General features: G+C 35.9%; 1 non-coding gene across 1 annotated transcript; it reads left to right on the top strand.

Annotated features, from left to right (window-relative positions):
- The first annotated feature begins 672 nt into the window (after positions 1-672).
- Positions 673-776, top strand: LOC129465099 (small nucleolar RNA U13). Its single transcript, XR_008651876.1, has one exon. It is a non-coding gene; the product is annotated as a small nucleolar RNA U13 (small nucleolar RNA).
- The last annotated feature ends 20388 nt before the right edge of the window (positions 777-21164 follow it).

Raw genomic sequence — 21164 nt, 5'->3', positions numbered from 1 at the left:
AATATACAACCTGAATTAGTACAAATGGTTCAAGAACTAAAAATAAGCCAATAAATGAAATCTATGTATTAAGGGCTGATATTATAAATATAATGCAGGAAAAATAAGCTACAAAAAAGAAATAAGTTGACAAACTAGAAATAAAAATAATATTGAAAGGTAATAGACAAAATATAAATTAAAAATAACACATTGAAAAATATAGGTACACTAGAACTTTGTAAGTTTTTTTTAACAAATGCAAATAAGTTGTTCAAACTGATAGAAAAAAACAGACCTTGATAAATCAAGGAAGATTCCAGAGTAATAAGAATAAATCAGCACTAAGAGAATATGACACAGTAATATCAGAAATATACCTTAACAAATGATAAGGTGTAAGCCTTTGGGGAGCCCTCCCACCCCCTGGCAAAAAGGAAATAACAGAGTATACAAATCAGATGACATAAACCTGCATAACGAAGTTCACACTAGACATTCTGGCAGATCCTCTATCCTCAATGCTTATCCTTACACATATAAACATGATCGAGATGAAGGAAGGTCATAATCACATAATATCTCACTATGTTCCACTCTGTCTCAAGTGAATAAATTCCTTCTTTTGGAATTCTGTCCATTTAATGAAAGTAATAAGAATGTTGCTCTTTTTTAAAACTAGAATTTTCTTTAAGTACTCAGAAGTTCTCAAGCATGACGATTGGGTGTTTATGAGCACGTGTGAGTTGCACCTCCTTTAAATCCTGTTTTGGTGGCAGCATGTTACCCATCTGACATGAAAGAAAATAAGAGAAAAAATAATAATTACCCGCTAAGGTTAAGTGATATGTGTGTGTGTGTGTGTGTGTGTGTGTATATATATATAATATATGTGTGTGTATGTATGTGTGTGTATATCTATATATATACACACACATATGTGTCTGTATGTATATATGTGTGTGTGTATATATATATATATATATATATATATACCTAAACAAAGTAGTATTAATTCATGAAATGTGTACTTAGTATTGTGTGTGTGGGTATATATATATATCCACACATATATATATGGCTTTAAGCACTAGTGTTAACTGGAAATGTGTTAGAGTTAAGTAGCTGTCTAGGCTCACTTGCATAGAGTCAATAAGAAGACAGTGAGATGCACTCAAACGGTTCTAGACAGTATTGCTCACCACATGGCAGGCAACGTGGGTTCATAGTTCTGTTTACCTTCCAAATCCCATGGGGGTGGTGAGGATAAATATTTTGTGTTACAGATTGATATTTTATATGTTGAAATCTTAACTTTTAATGTGATGACATTTGAAGGTGTCTTTGGAAGATAATTAGGTCATGAGGATGAAGCCTTCATGAATGGAATTAGTGCACCTATAAAAAGAACCAAAAGAACTCTTTCTTCCTGTTTCTGCCAGGTGAGGTTACAAAGAGAAGTGGCACTCTGGTTCCTCACCAGAACCAACCACGCTGGCACCCTGATCCTGAACTTCGAGCCTCCAGAACTGTGAGAAATAGGTTTCTGTTGTTTATAAGCCACACAGTGTATGATACTTTGTTATAGCAGCTTAAACTGACAAGGACTCTGCACACACAGGGGTTTATGTCACAGCTGAGAAACACTGCACTGTAAAAACCCTCAACTGTATAAGGGATCTGCCAGAAAACCTGCCCATCCTTATCTCCAGAGAAACTCTGCCTTGGAGTGTAAGGCTATCCCTCTGCGAAGGAGAAGGAAGACTTTACTCTCCCAGAATGTCTCTGAAGAGAAAAACATCCTCTATGTTTATTACACTGATCAGACAAGAAATCTCTCTCCTAAGGAGTGATATACTATCTCTGACTTCCAAGGCTCTTTGTTATACAAGATTCTTGAAAAGAGCATCTGAGGTGGTAAAAACACCACAGAGAATTGCTTCCAAACAAATAAAAATGATCAGGTTTCTGTGTAGAAAATTGTCAATTCTGAGTGTTAGCTTGATGCTGCATTATTCTTTGCAGTGTTTAAGGTTTTTCATGAATGAAAAAAGGCATGTATTCAGATCATGTAGTGATTATGAACTTAATAAATCATTGATAATCATCCATTTTAGTGTAGGAGGTTCACCTTGATTCCCACATGGAATAAATATGCTGTATAACCTCCCCTTTAACCCAGGCTGATAGCTGAGGATCAACTACTTGAGGTAAACTGAGACTCGAGGATTAGTAAAGAAATCCAGATAATCAGATAACTCGAGCTTGATTTAGGTCTGTATGTATCATTGAACATATGCTGCTGAATCATTTTACCTTTCAAAGTGCTGTATCAACCATAGTTAATTCAGGAGAAAAGAAATCATACAAGGTCTTCACACAGGGGGGATTTTATAAGAGAGCACAATGGTTTTACAAGAACTGTCAAACTAAAATAGCAAAAACGGAGCACTAAGCTAACCCAAAGATTATAACTGATGAAAACAAAGATGAGAAAAGAAGTGGGAAGAGCAAGGCCTGAGAGTTCTTTGTGAGGCCCTGTAGGGTTGGCACTCAATCTCCAAAGAGGAGGTGCCTCTTGGTTGTTGGTTCCTGTAAGAAGGGTGATGAGGCTGAAATCAGGACTGGCAAAAGAGGCTGGAGACTGGAGACCACTCTCTCTTTTGAGTTATGCTGATGTGAACAGAAGAAAAAATGAAAGAAAAAAAGAAGAAAACATAAATGGGGGAGAGTTCCTTTTCACTTCATTCCTTTTCACTTCATTCATCCTTTTCACTTCATTCATCCTCCTCTTCAATGCCTCTGATGGACATAATCATGGAAATCAGGAATACAGTTTGCAAAATTTTAGTCCCAGCATCTCAGAGTGGAGTATAAGGAATGGATTTGATGCTGAAAGACAATGAGTACATGACTATCAAAATTACTAACTATAAGGTAATTTTCAAGGGACTTTAATCCACTATTTTAATGGGAATATTTACTGAGGCTTCTAGTTTTCTTTGTGAAAACCAATTAACTTCAAGGTGACATTACTAAATATTTCTTCTACTGGGAAACGAAACCTAATGGTAACAGAAATTGATGTTTTGTCAGGAAAACATATTTTTTTTCTGAATTTATTATTAGTGTAGAATGCACACTTTTGCATGGAGGGATGATTTCATTCCATTTCTTTAAATCAGACACAGAATCTCATACGAGTGTTGCAATCTGCTGTGGAATATGTCCTCTGAGATGTCTGTTTCCTTTTTTCCCATATTCTCATTATAATATATAGCTTTTCTTATTTTGCCTTCTACTTCCCAAGGAGTGGAGAATATAGAATAAATAAATAGTCTTAAATTAAAAATTTCCTCTTATGTACACTGCTCTTAGAATTTGTTTCAGCTTATGTGTGGTTCATCTTGTTGCTATTTCAAAATCTAGTATAAAGAACATACTTATAAATACCATTCATTTGTGAAAAAAAATCTAAAAGGAATAGCAATCTCTTCATTATCCCGTGTATTAATCCATTTTCATGCTGCTGATAAAGACACAACTGAGACTGGGCAAATTACAAAAGGAAGAGGTTTAACGGACTTACAGTTCCACATGGCTAGGGTGGCCTCACAATCATAGCAGAAGGCACTTCTTACATGGCAGTGGCGAGAAAGAGAATGAGGAAGAAGCAGAAGCAGAAGCTCCTTATAAAGCCATCTGATCTCATAAGACTTATTCACTATCATGAGGACAGTATGGGGAAAACCACCCCCATGATTCAATTATCTCCCACCAGGTCCCTCCCCCAACACATGGGAATTATGGGAGTACAATTCAAGATAAGATTTGGGTGAAGACACAGAGCCAAACTATATCATTCCATGCCTGGCTCCTGCCAAATATCATGTCCCCACTTTTTAAAACCAATTATGCCTTCCCAACAGTCCCCCAAAGACTTATTTCAGCATTAACTCAAAAGTCCACAGTCCAACATCTCATCTGAGACAAGGCAAGTCCCTTCCATCTATAGCCTGTAAAATCAAAAGCAAGTTAGTTAATTCCTAAATACAATGGAGTACAGGCATTGGGGAAATACAGCCATTCCAAATGGAGAAACTGGTCAAAACAAATGGCTACAGGCACCATGCAAGTCTCAAACTCAGTGGGGCAGTCAAATCTTAAAGCTCTAAAATATTTCATTTGACTCTATGTCTTACATTGGGGTCATGCTGATGCAAGAGGTAGGTTCCCATTGTCTTGGGAAGCTCCCTTTTTGTGGCTTTGCAGGGTATAGCCCCCCTCCTGGCTGTTTTTATGGGCTAGTGTTGAGTGTCTGTGGCTTTTTTAGGTGCATGGTGCAAGCTGTTCGTGGATCTACCATTCTGGGGTCTGGAGGACAGTTGCCCTCTTCTCACAGCTCCACTAGGTGGTATCCCAGTAGGGACGCTGTGTGGAGGCTCTGACCCCACATTTCCTTTCTTCACTGCCCTAGTAGAGGTTCTCCATGAAGACCCTGCCTCTGCAGCAAAATTCAGCCTGGGCATCCAGTTTTTTCCATACATCTTCTGAAATCTAAGTGAAGGTTTCCAAACCTCAATTCTTGTCTTCTGTGCACCTTCAGGCTCAAGACCACGTCTAAGCTACCAAGGCTTGGGGCTTCCACCTGCTGATGCAACAGCCTGAGCTATACCTTGGCCCCTTTCAGTCACAGCTGTAGTGGATGGGGCACAGGACACCAAGTCCCTAGACTGCACACAGCAGAGGGACCCTGGGCCAGGCCCACAAAACCATTTTTTCCTTATAAACTTCTGGGCCTGTGATGGGAGGAGCTGCTGCAAAGGTCTCTGACATGCCCTGGAGACACTTTCCCCATTGTCTTGGTGATTAACATTTGGCTCCTCATTACATGTGCAAATTTTTGCAGCCTGCTTGAATTTTTCTTCAGAAAATGGAATTTTCTTTGGTATTCCATTGTCAGGCTGCAAATTTTTCAAACTTTTTTGCTCTGTTTCCCTTTTGAAACTGAATGCCTTTAACAGCACTCAAGTCACTCTTGAATGCTTTGCTGCTTAGAAATTTCTTCTGCCATATACCTTAAATCATCTTCAAGTTCAAAGTTCCACGAATCTCTAGGGAAGGAGCAAAATGCTGCCAGTCAAATAGAGCAAGAGTCGCCTTTACTCCAGTTCCCAATAAGTTCCTCACAGCCATGTGAGACCACCTCAGCCGGGATTTCATTGTCCATATCACTATCAGCATTTTTTGTCAAAGCCATTTAACAAGTCTCTAGGGTATTCCAAACTTTCCCACATTTTTCTGTCCTCTTCTGAGCCCTCCAAACTGTTCCAACTTCTGCCTGTTACCCAATTCCAAAGTCATTTCCACTTTTTCAGGTATCTTTTCAGCAGTGCCCCACTCTACTGGTACCAATTTACTGTATTAGTATATTGTTTTCATGCTGCTGATAAAGACATACCTGAGACTGGGCAACTTAAAAAAGAAAGAGGTTTAATGAACTTACAGTACGACGTGGCTAGGGAGGCCTCACAATCATGGCAGAAGGTGAAAGGCACTTTTTACCTGGTGGTGGCAAGAGCGAGAATGAGGAAGTGAAAGTGGAAACCCTTTATAAAACCATCAGGTCTCGTGAGACTTATTCACCACCATGAGAACAGTAGGCGGGGAACTGCCCCCATGATTCAATTTCTCTTACAAGGTCCCTCCTACAACATGCGAGAAAGATGGGAGTAAAATTCAAGAGGAGATTTAGGTGGGAACACAGAGCCAAACCATATCATTTGCCCTGACTCTACTGCCATTATTGAATGTTCACTTGTGTGAAGCAAGATACGCTCAAACTTACAGAAACCTTTGCAAATCTCAGCCCATTTTCTTGAGTAGTGGCTATGATATTGTACCATGTGTTTACATTTGACTAAGATTTTTATTTGTAAAAATATATTCTTTAAAAGTAATTGAGTGTTCACAAAACTAGAATGTAAAATGCTTTTTTTTGCATTGATTTAAATTTAAAATCACTGAAATGACTATCATTAAATGAACTTCAAGCTTCAAAAGTTAATATAATATATACTCTTCTGGAAAGGTCATGAACACCCACTTAAGTAAAAAGAATAAAACCAGTATGTATAATATCATTATTGCCCAACTATATATGTGTATATGAACAAATGCATGCATTCAAAAGACATGAAAAATGATTTTTGTTTTAAAATGAAGATTTAGAATGGGGCTTAGTCATTGAATTACTATTTATGAGAATAATGAACTAACTAATCCACAAAATAAATAAATAAATTAGTTTTAGCATTAATACATAGCAAACAAGGAGAATGTCGCACTCACGTATTTTAAAATTAAAAATTGAAGATCAATGTCAGAAACAGAATTAAGGGAAGACTAATCTTGTGCTTCTCTAACTCAAAAGGAGATAATGCAGTGTTATCTTTTAGAATCCGCATGAGTGACACCAAATTATCTAGAAGCTACCTCAGAGGAGATCTTCATCTTTTCCATCTCTAGCAAGCAGGAAACGGACAAGGCCAGGGGGAGATATGTTTTCACTGAGAGTACGTCATGAGGCTAAACCTTCCTGGTCAAAGCATAAACTCCAGGAATCATCAATAAATAGTAAAAATATATCAAATGGGTAGGAAGTGTCACCAATGTGATTTGCTTTTCCCTTTGTTTAGTGCAGTAAATCGTTTTTGATTGTTGACACTCAAAATATGATTATTAGACCATAACACTGGCATCACCTGGCAGCCTGCAATAAAAGTAGATTCAAGGGCATCCACTGACATTTTAATAAAATCTCCATGTAATTTCTATAGGAATGGTTATTTCTTAAAAATATTATTGTAGTGGACTTTAACAACACATTACATAATATTGTGTAACACTGAAGTAGGGAATCAGCAGGAGAACTTGTTTTCTCAGCATTGGTTACAAGACCCTGCTGATCAAAATATAATTTGATGAAAACAGATGCAGCAAAGAAACAGGCCCCAAACAGCTGAAACCAGGATGGGGATGAGAGTGACTTCTATCTGGTTTTCCTCATTGCTCATTACATAGTACTTATAATGCATTAGTATACTAAAAGAAACTCCCATTCATGGCATGACAGTTTACAAATGCCATGGCAACTGCTGGAAGTTACCTTATATGGTTTAGAAGGAGAGAAACCCTCAGTTCTGGGAACTCCATACCCTTTTTCCAGATAACCATCCCCTTATTTAGCATCTAATCAAGGAATAGACATAAATATAGCTAGCCAGCAGTCCACGTGGAACGTTGCAACCACTCTGTCTATGGAGCAGCTATTTTTCTGTGTTCTGTTGCTGTAATAAACTCACTTTTGTTTTATTTTGTTGGATAGCTCTTGAATTCTTTCTTGTGTGAAGCCAAGAACCTCCCTGCCCTGGCTGAGCACCAATTTGGGGATTTGCCTGCATCAATACTGTAGGACCCAGTTCTATTAGAAAAGTGTACACAAAGCTGAGACCTCCTCTTTTACCTCACACTCAGTCTACAAAACCAATGTCAACAAAGCCACATTTTCAGATGGGAAAAAAAGCTAAATTTAGGTAAAGAGATAGAAAAAGAAGATTCTATAAATTTATATAAAAAGTTATGTTAGCAAGGTACAGAGATTTAGCAACTATATGAACAATATTTAAAAATAAGCAAACTAAAGAATATAATTGGCAAAAGATAAGTGACTATCTTAGACAAGAGTCAATCATTGTCGAATGAATAGAAGTAAATCCTCCACAAGTGACTTACTCTATAAGTACTTAATAGAAGCATTAATTTATCAAACAAGTGTGTAAAAACCAGATGGCAATACAACACAGGAAGATGAAAATGGTGACTGAAGAGCTATGGAGACAAAATGAGGAACAAAATTACTACAATACAAAAATAATAAATGCACTCTAAACAGAACAAAACAGAACAGATGTGGCTGAAAATGGAATCACTGACACAGTGGAGAAAATACCTATTAAAATTACGTGAATTCAGAGGAAAAAGGCCCAGATCAAAGCAGTTCGATGAATCACAATAGATCAAGAGAACAGAGATGTTCCAAGATGAGAATAACTGTCATCTGTGATGTAAAAGCTTCAATAGAATTAACAAAAGTCGTTCATAAGAAATGGATGAAGATTTCCCAGAAATTTTAAAATATATTTGCACAATGACAGAATACACAGTGTTCCAGAAATTACAATTTGCAGAACAATTTGGCCCAATAAATAACCTGGTGATGTAATTGAAATTGGAGAATCAGGTATTATCTGGCATACAGGAAAGAAGAGAAAGTTATGTACAAGAAGGAAGTGTCAGAGTAGCCTCAGATTTACCCACAGAAGTGTTCAATGATGGCAGATAATAGTGTCATAGCTATGAGGTTCTGAAGAAAGTAAGAGGTAAGATGTTATTCAAGACCTATATATTCAGGTATTAAATGTTATTCAAGCATTAAAATGTACCCTCACTCTTGATATCAAAATAAAAAATAAGAGAAGAAATAAACAACCAATAGGCCTTTCTGGAAAAAAAAGAAAGAGATAAATAAAGAGACAGACAAAACACATTTTTGACAATTAAAACAATCAAATAATGGAAAAATAAAGCAATCATTAGAATCTAAACTAAATAAACAGAAATAAAACTAAGCAACCATAGTAATGAAAATTAAGCAAAAATGCAAATCTTAAGTACATCAGTAATGTCAATAACCTTGGAGGAATAAAATAAAGTACAAGATTGTTCAGGTGTTAAATAAATTAAAATGGAGACAAGTTCTGGAGAATTTCTGAGCAGAAAAAGCCAGTTAGGCCTTGAAAATAACCTTAGCATTGCTTAACTTGCAAGCACAGCAAAACTTAAACATGACTGTTTCTTATAAATGCTTGTATTAAGGAAAAACAAAACTTAGACTCTATCAATCAGAAGCTGCCAACTCACTTACATAGCAAGAACCTATTCGGCAGCATAGACAAAATAAAGACAATTGCATAACTGTAACCAATGAAATCTTTTCTTGGCTTTACTTCCGTGTCTGTCATTTAAAAGCATCTATTGGCGCTCCCAAATCACTTCTGGTTAGTAGCTGGAGCTGCTCAATTCATGAATCAATGTTTATTCAAATAAACTCTTTAACATTTTATTGTGCCTTAATTTATCTTTTAGCACAGGTTATGCTAGCTCTACTTGAAATATTAAAACTTCCAGGACGGGTGTGGTGGCTTATGCTTGTACTCAGCACTTTGAGAGGTTAAAGCAGGCAAATCACTTGAGCTGAAGAGTTCTATACCAGCCTGGGAAACACAGCAAAATCCCCTCTCTCCAAAAAAAAAAAGAAAAAAGGCCGGGAGTGGTGAGACACACCTATATTCCTAGCTACTCAGGAGGCCGAGTTGGGAAAATCATCTGAGTTCGAAAGGCAGAAATTTCAGTAACCCATAATCACACCACCACATTCCAGCCTGGGTGACACAGTAAAACCCTGTTTCAAAATAACAGCAATAACAACAGCAAAGTTCCAAACTCTCAATATTAAAAAAAAAAAAAATTCTTCTTAAATTTTGAGGTATCTTTTATGGAAGAAGTATGTCTTAAGAAGAACAGATATTTGTACAGTTAATTTTTTTTTAAATAGAATTTAGTAGTTTTTTCCCTTTAAATTCAAATATACTAAATAAAGTTTATATTAAAATCATCACTCATGGCCCAGTTTTAAATAAAATACCTTCTTTCTGTTGATTTTTCTTTCTTGCTTTCATCCTTTCTTAGTTCCTTTCTATTTGTCTATTTTCTAAAAGCATAATAAACCATCTGGAATGCTCTTTTGTAATGGTTGAAATGTCGTTTCAGGCTTTTTTTGCTTGTTTAAAGTTGTTCTTGATATGATTTTTATATTTCTTATCTTTTTTTTGAAAAGACAATCATTATTTAAAACAAAAAGGCAAAAATAAGGTCTAGGTAGAGAAATTTCAAAATGTAAATATTAATTTTCTGGTCAGGGAATTGGACTGAATGTATGCAGAACTCATAAGTAGATATGTTAAAATTATTGCTTCATAGTATTTATACTATTTTAACAAATTTGTTACTAGCATAAACTATTCATTACTAGAAAAATATCATTTGTTGTTAATTATATGAAACATGTTTTTCAATCTTTGTATTTTACATATTAATGGCAAAGCTTAGTTTTTTTTAACATATATGGAGCTATTTTTTAGTTGGAGAAAGTTAGGGAAAAATACAAGCATATGGTTTGGTTAGGAAGGAATTAGTCCTATTACTCATAGCTTTGTACACCAGGCAAATTGCTAGAATAGTCAGCAATCCTTAAAATGTATATGTATGAAAATAATTTCGGTTAACAACAGATTTTTTTTGGTGCATGGTCTCATTTTGGGTCCACATAAGATGCTGCTAAAACAATTTGAGATGACACAACTGTTACTGTAGTTCAACATTTGAAAGAGCTAATCTATCTTGAGAGTCATAATTGTTTGTTTTGTAAATGATTTCTGTACATTTCAAATTCTACACTATATTTAATTTTGTATAAAATTATATATATTATGCTACTTAATACCTTAATTTCAGGTTTAATTAAGGGTTAATGCCTTAATTATTAAAAGAGTTCAAATGACTTCTGTCTTTTCCTTGGGCACTTTTAAACTGCTTAGTTTTATCTTTAAACCAAAGTAACTCCTTAGAAGCTTTTTGTTTAGCAGAATTGCTTGGAACCTGGAGGAAGAGGTTTCAGTGAGCCGCGATCACGCCACTGCACTCCATCCTGGGCAACAGAGTGAGAAACCGTCTCAAAAAAAAAAAAAAAAAAAAGATTTTGTTCTGTGTGATAGTGGAGCAAAGAAAGTCAGGAAGAAAAGTCTTTCCCCAAAATATTCTTAACTTACATTTGGGTAATATTATTACAGTGAATTGAGATAAGCATCCACTGAGTAATAAGGCTAATGTATCACTTTGTTATTATTTCCCAACTAAAGGACTGAATGAAACATATACTCAGTTCCCTCTTCCTGTGCTTTCAGACATGTATTCACACTTTACTTTGTCATATAATCCTCAACAGATAGTTGCTTTAAGATCAATATTTTTACAGAATATCAAAAATAATTTGCATGTAATTATTTGCCAAGTCATAACATTCTGAGAGCTTGCCTTACTCAGAAAAAAAAAATAGAAAAAACAGACAAATGCCTTTTTATAATAAAATTAGATAAAACATTCTTTTGAGAATAAAATTCAATTTTACTTATTTACTTGAGTTCCTGTAACAAGAATTCATTTTGATTATATACGTCTCCAAGTTTTGAGCCATATGTAATCAACATATGTTAGACATAATTTAATTGAGCAAGAACTTTACTGTGAGTTCTAAAATAAGAAATATGTTCTTCTCTCCCTCTCTCCTTCCTCTCTCTCTCCTTTACTTTCTTGCTTGTTTGTTTGCTGGTAGAGTAAAGTTAGTTCTCAAGGTGATATATACAAAAATAGAGGGCTGACAGTCTGGAATGACAAACTGGACTGGTCATTGGGACACTAGTGTTGCCGTTCTATTCTGAACAACCTTCTATTATTTCTAAGTCTTGCATGTGATACTACTGAGATTGTTTTCCAGGCCTCTCAGCAACACAGGTAATAAGAATTAAACTCCATCGGTGGAGGTAAGACAAATATATATATATTTAAATTAACTAGATACAAATTGTTAGTTATCAAGATAGTGAATAAAACAGTTTTTACTTGTGGAATATGTAATTTTCACTGTATTTGACAAGTTTGAAAAACAGATATGCTTTCTGATATCATTCATTCATTTATTCAGTATTTATTAAAAGCATAATATGTCCTAGTAATATGGTTTGACTGTGTTCCCACTCTAATTTCATCTTGAATAGGGGCTCCCATAATTCCCATGTGTTGTGGAAGGGGCCCGGTAAGAGAAAATTGAATCATGGGGGCAGTTTTCCCCATACAGTTCTCATGATACTGAATAAGTCTCTCGAGATCTGATGGTTTTATAAGGGGTTTCCGTTTTTGCTTGTTTCTCATTCTCTCTTGTCTGCTGCCATGTAAGACATGCCTTTCACCTTCTGCCATGATTGTGAGGCCTCCCCAGCCATATGGAACTGTGAGTTCATTAAGTTTTTTTCTTTATAAATTACCCAGTTTGGGGTATTTCTTTATCAGCAGTGTGAAAACTGACTAATATGGTAAATTGGTACTGGAAGTGGGGTGATGCTGTAAAGATACTCAAAAATGTGGAAGCAACTTTGGAACTGGGTAAATGGCAGAAGTTGGAACAGATTGGAAGGCTCAGAAGGAGATAGGATAATGTGGAAAAGTTTGGAACTTCCTAGAGCCTTGGAGGGCTTAGAAGATAGGAGGATGTGGGAAAGTTTGGAACTTCCTAGAGACTTGTTTAATGGCTTTGACCAAAATGCTGATAATTATACGAACAATGAAATCTAGACTGAGGTGGTCTCAGATGAAGATGAGAAATTTGTTGAGAACTGGAGTAAAGGTGACTCTTGCTATGTTTTAGGAAAGAGACTGGCAGCATTTTACTCCTGCCCTAGAGATTTGTGGAACTTTAAACTTGAGGGAGATGATTTAAGGTATCTGGCCTAAGAAATTTCTAAACAGCAAAACATTCAAGATGTGACTTGGGTGCTGTTAAAAGCATTCAGTTTTAAATGGGAAACTGAGCGTAAAAATTCTGAAAATTTGCAGGCTGATTAGGTGATAGAAAAGAAAACTCTATTTTCTGAAGAGAAATTCAAGCAGGGTGCAGACATTTGCATGAGTAATAAGAAGCCAAAGGTTAATTGATAAGACAATGGGGAAAATGTCTCCAGGGCATGCCAGAGAACTTTGTGGCAGCCCCTCCCATCACAGGCCCAGGGGCCTGGGAGGGAAAAATAGCTTCATGGGCCAGCCCTGTTGTGTGCAGCCTAGGGATTTGGTGTCCTTTGTCTTAGCCACTCTAGTCATCGCTAAGAGGGTCCAAGGTGCAGCTCAGGCTGTGGCCTCAGAGGGTGCAAGCCCCAAGCCTTGGCAATTTCCACATGGTGTTGAATCCCCACTTGGGCATGGCCTAGTGGAGCTGTGAGAAGAGGGCCACCATCCTGCAGACCCCAGAATGGTAGATCCACCAACAACTTACACCATGCAATTGAAAAAACCAAAGACACTCAACACTAGCCCATGAAAGCAGCTGGGAGGGATTCCATACCCTGCAAAGCCACAGGGGCAGAGCTGCTCATGATCATGGGAGCCACCCCTTGCATCGGCATGACCTGGATGTGAAACATAGAGTGGAAGGAGATCATTTTGGCCCTTGAAGATTTGACTGCCCCACCAGATTTTGGACTTGTGTGGGGTCTGTAGCCATTTTTTTTGGCCAGTTTCTCCCATTTGGAACACCAGTATTTACCCAATACCTGCACCCCTATTGTACCTGGGAAGTAATTAACTTGCTTTTGGTTTTACTGGCTCATAGGTGGAAGAGACTTGCCTTGTTTCAGATGAAATACTGGACTGTGGACTTTTGAGTTGATGCTGAAATTAGTTAAGACTTTGGGGGACTGTTGGGGAGGCATAATTGGTTTTGAAATGTAAGGACATGATATTTGGCAGGGGCCAGTGACAGAATGATATGATTTGGCTGTGTTTCCACTCAAATCTCGTCTTGAATTGTAGCTGCATAATTCCCACATTTTGTGGGAGGGTCCTGGTGAGAGAGAATTGATTTAAGGTGGCATTTTCCCCCATACTATTCTCGTGGCAGTGAATAAGTCTCATGAGATTGATGGTTTTATAAGGGGTTTCCCTTTTTGCTTGTTTTTCATTCTCTCGTCTGCCTCCATGTAAGCTGTGACTTTTCTTTCTGCCATGATTGTGAGGTCTCCCCAGCCATGCAAACTGTGAGCCCTTTAAACCTCATTTTCTTCGTAAATTATCCATTCTCAGGTTTGTCTTTATTAGCAGCATGAAAATGGGCTAATACACCTAGAGACCAACCTAGGCTTCTGTAAGCAAGTCAAAAAAACTCTTTATGGTGATTATATTTTAGCATTGAAGATATGCAATAAGAAATTCTCTATGTGGTGATGTAAAGAACATATAACAGTATAAATTTTTGAAACCGTTTCGTTATGATTCTTTCTGATAGGATCATTAACTGCTTTGTTTTTTTTTAATTTAGAAGAAAAAATATTACAAAAATTTCCACAGCTCACCAAAAAGTGCAAGATCGAAAATTTCATTTGCTTTAGAACTAAATTGTAAGGTGAAATTTAATACTATATATATATGTGTGTGTGTGTGTGTGTGTGTGTGTGTGTGTGTGTACTGGATATTTTTTCTTATTTATCTGTTTCTCCTCCTTACTATGCATAATATATAAAGTTGCTTATCTTTGAGAGACGTATCTCCTATTTTTATTGTGGCATCATACACGTAAAGACAGAAAGCAAGTTAACAATAAAATATTTAGTGAGAGGAACCTACCTTCAGAATGGTGCTAAAAACGAGCACTACAGACACATAGCTTGTTTCAGCTCTATTCTTTGTTTTTCTTGGATGTTCGCACTATACTTACTTTTTCATCATTGCAGCAAACCTCCTCAAGACATTTAGAAGTGATTCAAAATATAAATATATTCAGGAATCAAAGCATTAATCTCTTGAGAACATCAAATTAAATGTAAAAATGCCATATCAGTATTGCAATATACTTGTTTAATGGATATGGTGGAAGTGAGGAGTAGAAGTTTATTATTCAAACTCACTCTGATTAAGTTTGAGTAACAGAATTATATGACATTAAAAATATTTTATGCATTCATTCATTTACTCATTTGTTTAATTGTTCATTATTCATTTAACTACTGACTAGGGACCTTTTCTACAGACTAGGCACACTTTTTTTTTTAAATAAAAGTTACAGGAAGAAAACAGACATTTATTTTTCTTTCTAACAGAAATTTGGACTTGTTCCAGAACCATTTGTGTTTTTTTAGGTAACATTCTTTAGAAATACTTGTTATCTTTGACATTGTTATTTGCAGTGCCAACATATGAAAATAGAAGAGTGAAATGAAAAGATATATCTAAAATCCAGGGAAACTTACATCTTCCTTACAAGAGAATAACAAGCTTAACTTTTATTTTGTTGATGAATTCTAATAATGAGGAAAGACGAGGGAAGTGAAAACCAAGAGCAATGTTGACACTTCACAAATTCCAAGTTATTGCCTGAAGGGCTTTTGTGTCTTGCCTTCTTATAAAAGTGTTGTGAAGGTAAGTTCCATGGTGTCACGCAGGAGAAGTCCCCAGATGACCCAAACTCTTCTTCTCTTTCCTGCTTATAATTCTCAAGAACAGTTGTAGAATATGCTGGGAATGGAATACTCTGAGATAAAGAGAAACTGGCTGGAACAGCCCAGGCTGCTCTGTTTCCATCTCTCCTAGAACAGCAGAACTTGCAATGCTTTAGCCCAGAGTGTCAAGTGACCCCTGGAAATAAAACACGGAGCAGAACATACTTTCAGAGTCTCTCAGTTGCTGTGTGACCTGGGGTGTGTGCAGATTAGACTCCACTGTCCTAGGCAACTTTCCTGAGCCCTGCTGGACTGGCTCACCGTGAATCCTAGACTTCTGTTATCCATTGCTGCCTATCTGTAAGTAATAACTTACTGTGTGGGTGTTCTCTGTCGCTGGACTTATGTAGGTGAATTGATATACGTGCACAGTATTAGGAAGAAGTTTAGAGTCCTCTCCTGGGATTGATACTGGTCCACATGGAAACTGCTTTACATATTATATATTCTGAGGTTAGGAAAGTCATACTGACATGGTTTATTGAATTGCACAACATGTAAACTTGGAATAAACTCATTCTGTTTGAAGATTTAAACTCATATGGTATTTTATTATTTACTTTTTCATCACTTGAGCCCTTAGTTGTTCTATTACCAAAAGACAAAATTTCTCAGTCCTGTAGAATGCATTGTTTCTAAATGCAGAGGAGGCTTGGCATGGTGGCTCATGCCTGTAATCCCAGCACTTTGGGAGGCCAAGGCAGGTGGATCACGTGAGGTCAAGAGTTTGAGACCAGCCTGGCCAACATGATAACACCTGGTATCTACTGAAAATACAAAAATTAGCTGGAGGTGGTAGTGCACCTGTAGTCCCAGCTATTCAGGAGGCTGAGGCTGGAGAATTGCTTGAACTCGGGAAGCAGAGGTTGCAGTGAGCTGAGATTGTGCCACTGCACTCCAGCCTGGGCAACAGAGTGAGACTCCATCTCAAAACAAAACAAACAAAAAACCAAAACCATAAAGAAATACATACATAAGGAAAACTAAATAAATAAATGAAGAGGAGTATTAAAATCAAATCTGAATTATACTTGATGCTATTCCAAATAAGGGGAGATGTGAAATCTGAGCCAACTATTAGTGTGGTGTCTCATTCATGCTTGGTTCCTAGGTTTCAAAATGACAAGTTCACTTTTGCCTAATATCATGCTGTGCTGAACAAGCCCTCCCTTCGAAATGCCCTGGCCTTTTGTTAGACATAGATCATCAAATTCAACCCCTTCCCATACCAATTTGCCTTGATTTAGGTGACACAATTCTCTTTAACAAGTCTTTAATTTCCAAAAGCGTCAGATTTCTGAGATCCATATGCATTTTCATAACCTAGATCCCAAACTGTAAGATCTGTATTGCCTATGTCTTTGAAAGAGCCATTATCGATAAGCCACTAAACACTAAAGATTCTGCTTGTTTTTTATTTGACGTTATTTGTTTGTTTGTGTGACGTTATCTTTACCTAACTAAAGAGGTGTTTCAGTTTATTCTGATGGACACAGAAAGCACAGACTGCTTCAAGTGATAGGATGATTGCACATTTGAGTATAAAAAGGCTGGCATCCTAACTGACCCCTCAGCAGACATATCTTTGACAATCTTGATGTTACTCTGTAAAACATGTTCCTAAAGATCACATGTGACTGAAAAGAGTAATACCCTCTCAAAAGAGTAAAATCATTTTTAAAATTGTTTTCATATTTCTATTTGTATATAATATATATTTATTATTAAAAAATAACAATGGCACTTTACAGTTAACAAAATTACCATGTCCTATTTTCTAAGCAAACTTCTTCACATGAGATCTACCAAATGTAGTTTAAATAAACATAATTTTTAAAAGTAAAATAATCTTCCAAAATTTATGTGACTTTATCAAGATGCTGCAGTCACAAAGTAGTAGTGTGAACTAGAACACAAGTTTTCTGTAATTTAAAGTTGATGTGAAAGAAGTGTCGTTAAAAATACAAGTAAAATACACAAAAAAAATACAGTAAGGTCTACATGTATCATTGCTAGCAATTGGCCATTTATTCAGTGTCTTTGAGGACATCGTGCCTTTTAGTGCTAAATGGGATCACAAGAAAAGATTGAGTGATGCTGAAGAATTCCTACCCATAACTAGGATGCACCCAAATCATCAGGACAAATAATTGTCATTAGGTATAGGCCAAATATTCAGGCTTTTGTCAGACTCATGGTTATAAGAGGCTGAGCTATTAAAAACATCTATTTCTTTTACACAAAATATTACAATCTTTGAAAAATTAAATAATATGTATTAAGTATATTCCACACTCTAAGATGTTTTCTAAATTTGTGCAAAATAAAATAAACAGATACTAATAAAGTGATTATGGGACTATACTTTGTTATTGTAAAATAGGTCTCAATTAAGATTGTTCTTCTATGTCTTTGTTGAGTAAACATGAGAAATACCTGTTGCAGGTGAAGCAATGACAAAGAAGGCCTCTTACGAAAATTTAACTAATTTTTAAAAAAGAATTGAAAAATGACTGTGCATCAGGCCCAGTTTGTATATTCTAAGAGTTTACACATTGCTTCTCTATCTATAGCTATATAAGAGTTCATATATTCTAAGGGTTCACATAAGCCTTTAAATCTGAAATGCAACAATGAGACATGAAAGTGATTTTTTTTAGAAGTCCATTCATTTGGTATGTTCTAGCATTATTTACACAGTCATATATTTCACAGGTCAAGTTAAAGCAGTTAGCTAAGATTAGTTATGCATTCACATTCGTACATTTTTAATGAAGACAAGCGCTTTGGAAAATACAAATTTATGCAAATAACATTCAAACTGAAGAATTGTGAAATATTTTCCTTATTGGCTTTTATGTCTTATTGTGGCCCTATTCTAAGAAATTAAGAAAGAAGACTATTCTGTGGTTTCCTTTAATTAGCAGAAGTTTTAAATAATTCTTTGTTGTTTTTAAAAAGAAGCTTTCTTATCTGTGTTTACTCTGTTAACTTCTCAGTCAGTTATAATCTTGATTTTCTATTTTTCTCTCTCTTCTCATTTTGTCAAAAGTACATCCTTTGGGATAGGCCCTATTTAACTTTATGAAAACCCTAAAAAATATTTATAAATTTCCAACACATATATTACTTTAATGCTACCATTTATACATTTGGTCACTCAGTTCTAAACTCTCCTTTCAAGTGTTTGTTAGATTAAATAAAATTATGATTATGTTTTATTAAAAGAAAAGAACAAGAATGGACTAGTGAGAAGTATGAGGTGAAGAAGCAACTAAAATATGACTTTTTATAGAAATACAAATCTTTATAAATTTTAATCACCATAGTGGTTAAAATAAAGCTGTATAGTACAATACAGTTTTTTCATATAGAAAAAATATATTACAACTCCTAAATGTTTATTGAAAGAAGAATCAACGGGGAGGAAGTCCTCTGGAAATTCTTGCAGAGCAAGAAATTCCAAAAATATTCTCTTCCACGAAACTTGAAAGAAAGGCAAAAACCATAGTAAACAAATTTTTAGAACTCAAAAATTAAGTTTAAGAATTTTAGGAGTGTTTATTCAAAGGAAAAAAAATCTGTCTGAATCTTGGAAACAATGGTGAGCTCTATGGTGTTCTAACTTGCACTTTTAGCTCCCTTTCTCCCAGCAAAGCATAGCCTTAAAAAACAACAGTGTAGGCCAGGTGCGGTGGCTCATGCCTGTAATCCCAGCACTTTGGGAGGCCAAAAGTGGCAGGCGGATCACAAGGTCAGGAGATCAAGACTATCCTGGCTAACACGGTGAAACCCCATCTCTACTAAAAAAACAAAAAACAAAACAAAACAAAACAAAACAAAAAAATTAGCCGGGCATGGCGGTGTGCACCTGTAGTCCCAGCTACCCAGGAGGCTGAGGCAGGAGGATGATGTGAACCCGAGAGGCAGAGCTTGCAGTGAGCCGAGATCGTGCCACTGCACCCCAGCCTGGGCGACAGAGAGAGACTCTGTCTCAAACAAAAACAAAAACAAAAACAACAACTACAACAAACAGTGTAACAAATTTGATAGCTGTAAAGCAGTAGCTTAACAGCTGTTGAAAAGGACAGAACTTCAACCACTCATAAACCTCAGCCCCAGAATTGTCATTATTTGACCTGGAAGCTCACTGAAAGTCTTTGAGTTTTTCTTTATTTCACCTGAGTCAGAAATCAATTTATGTGGACAGTGTTATCCAGAAGGTGTGTTTCTCAAAAAAAAAAAAAAAAAAAAAAGACGAAACAAAAAATAGCTTAATTATTTAACACTGCAGGTTCCTAAGGTGCCATTTCCACATGTAGCTGATATGGGACTTATCTGAAAATGTAAAAGGGAAAACTGGGAAATGAGAGGACAAGAGAGAGCTTCAAAAATCTCTAATATATTCTGAGAGTCTAGAAGTCATGCACATGTACAGAGCTGAAAAATCCCCAAGAATGACCTAAGAAGGCCTTTTCACCTCTGGCTGAATTTAAGCCTTTTTATCTCAATAAATTTTTTATCTAAAGGTTTTAAAACACCTGTTGAAATGGTGAAAGTATGCTCTGACACACACAGAGAATTCTTCACCAAATACTAACTGCTATTTGACCTGCTGGTTTCAAGCATTTAAGGGACTGTCTGTGTAATCATTAAATTAATATCAAGCTAATTAAGCAAAGACTTCAGTGACTGCACACAACAAAACGTACTGATTTTATAGTAGTCCAGAAAAGTCATTAAATAATCAGAAACCACCACCATGACCACAACAACAAACAGCAGCAATGACAAACCGTGGGGAGAAGGAGTTCCTTCCACAGGTTTTCATATTATATTAATTTAGTAGATGAAAAAGTAATTGTGGTTTTCTGCCATTAAAAGTAGTGACAAAAATTGCAATTACTTTAGCACCAACCAAATACTTAAAATGTCTAGTTTTCAACAAAACACTGTAGGATACACAAAGAATCCGGAAAGTATGGCTCATACACAGGAAAAACAGTCAATAGGAACTACTCCTAATTAGGTGCTGACACTGGACTTACGAGACAAAGACCTAAACAGTTATTAAAGATGTGTTTAAAAACCAGAAGAAATTATATCTAAAAAATTAAAAGAAGTAATAAGAACTATGTTTCACCAATAAAGAATATAAATAAAGGGAGAGAAGCTATTTTGTATAAAGTACTAAATGGAAAGTCTAATGTTTAAATTCTGAAGTTTAAAGATGTAGTAACTGACATGAAAAATTCACTATAGTGGCTCAACAGAAGATTTAAACACAGGAGAAAGAATCCCCAAATAAGAAGAGAGATCAATTGAGATTATCCAGTCGGAGAAACAGAAAGAAGCAAGAATGAAATGAAAAGAAAATTCTCAGTGAGTTGTGTGACACCGTGAAGCTTACTAACATCCACTGAAAAGAGAAAAAGGGCAGGAAAATAGTTGAAAAAGTATAGCTGAAAGTTTTTCAATTTCATTAAAAAACTTTCATCTACATCTAAAAAGCTTAATTAACTGAAGAGGATAAAGTTGAAGAGACATAGGCCTAGACACAACAAAAATGAGACTCTCAGAAATGTGATTCTTGGAAGTAGTAAGACCGAAAACTAACTAGTATGAATTTTCTCTCAATAAATCTGTTATTTAAAAAAGAACCAATGAATATGTACAAGATGAATGAATGATGAACCAATAAATGTGGATATGTACAAGAGTCATAAAAATAGAAAACTTAAAGAA

This window comes from Symphalangus syndactylus, chromosome 16 (assembly GCF_028878055.3).
Source record: "Symphalangus syndactylus isolate Jambi chromosome 16, NHGRI_mSymSyn1-v2.1_pri, whole genome shotgun sequence".
In the NCBI taxonomy this organism is placed as follows: domain Eukaryota; kingdom Metazoa; phylum Chordata; class Mammalia; order Primates; family Hylobatidae; genus Symphalangus; species Symphalangus syndactylus.
This window is presented reverse-complemented; position numbering and strand designations above follow the sequence as displayed.